This window comes from Octodon degus, unplaced genomic scaffold, assembly GCF_000260255.1.
Source record: "Octodon degus isolate 3935 unplaced genomic scaffold, OctDeg1.0 scaffold00112, whole genome shotgun sequence".
NCBI classification, from domain to species: domain Eukaryota; kingdom Metazoa; phylum Chordata; class Mammalia; order Rodentia; family Octodontidae; genus Octodon; species Octodon degus.
The window spans coordinates 3,823,074-3,824,665 of record NW_004524688.1 but is presented as its reverse complement, the minus strand read 5'-3'; positions in this window follow the sequence as shown (position 1 = coordinate 3,824,665).

The following is a 1,592-nucleotide window of genomic DNA, read 5'->3' as shown; positions in this document are numbered from 1 at the left end:
TCATGTTTCCTAGCTCTTCTCCTTTCCCTCTCTTGATTAGTAAATCCTTGAGATCCTGCTTTCCTTTTACTTGTATTATACTTTTCTGGATAAGCTGTTTTCTTCCAGTATATTTTAAGAGTTCTCTCTCTTTTCTTTTGCTGTGCCTTTCAGGCGGGGATGGACCCATCTAGGCAAGCAACTTTAGTCATGCAGTCACTTAGTTTTGAATCCTGATTCTTCAGGTAGGCTTTCCACAATAGTTTGATTTTTCTATTTTTGTTTTTGAGGTAGTGTCTTGGTAGGCAGTTCAGGCTGTCCTTGAATTCGCTATGCAACCCAGGATGGTCTCTAACTCACAGCGATCCTCCTGCCTCAGCCGGCTAATGCTGGGATTACAGGTATGTGTCATGATGCCCAGCTGTAGTTTGATTTTCCATGTAGATTTGCTCAGAATTTAAAAATGGAATTACCTGTTTATGGAGCCTGGGCTCTGCCAGGCACAGACAGGTAGGTATACCGCCCTCTTCTCTTTGTATCTAAGGAGATATAAGCACGGCCCACTTGCACATTCAGTGTTCTGATGTGGGAAGTAATATGGATTAGAGGCATTAGCCAACACGCCCTGGAGGAATTTATTAAACAGGGACAGTAAGAGGAGGGAGGAGAGGGTTGGAAAGAAATGACTCCGGGCAAGTGGAAGAGCACATGTGGGGACTCAGAGGTGAGCTTCTCATGCTGCTATAAATTGCACAATGACATTTAGCATTTATGTTTCCTACTCGTATGAGTTGGGTTACAGTGTGTGACTCTTCTTGGGCCCAGCCGTATCTTGATACAAGGACGGTAGATCCTGTCAACCTACATAGCCAAGGACAAGATCAGGAAGCATGGGGGCCAGGGGGATGGCTCAGTGGAATAGGCGCTTCCCTGGCAAGCGCAAGGGCCTGAGTTCAATCCTCAGTTCCACCAGAAATAAATAAACAAATAAAATAAAATGACTGAAGTTTAAAAAAAAAAATCAGGAAGCATGGCGAGTCACGTAAGCCACACCGTGACCAAGCAGAGCTTCCCACACAACACTGCCGGTTCCACATGAGTATTCAAGCTGCAGCAACACTTCTCACACACTGTGGTTGACAGTTTGTCTGCAATGTGTGCGCAAAGACAGGCTCAGTATTTCTGAGATGGCATTTTCTTCAAACTGGCCATCAATATTCTTCATGCTAATAGAAATGGCTGGGTAGGAGCGTGCAGGAATGGTTTGCACGTACTACTTGCGACGATTGTTACTTTTACCTCTTATTCTGCTGTTTCTTTTCATACACCTCACACCTGTGCTCATTCAGTTGTATTTAGAACACCAGCTTTTTAATTCACACCCTAGACATCATCTGCATACAACACACACCCACACACACACCACTATCAACTTACCTGTGAGGGGAATAGAAATAATCTAATCTAACACATTGAAACCCAATGCGAATCACCACCAGCTGGTCACGTGACTTCATAGTGGCAGTCGATGAATGCCATTCAGACAGACATAGCTGCTGTTTGCAATTACTTAGAATGGCTTTGCCATGTCGTCTGTGTTTTTTTTTTTTTTT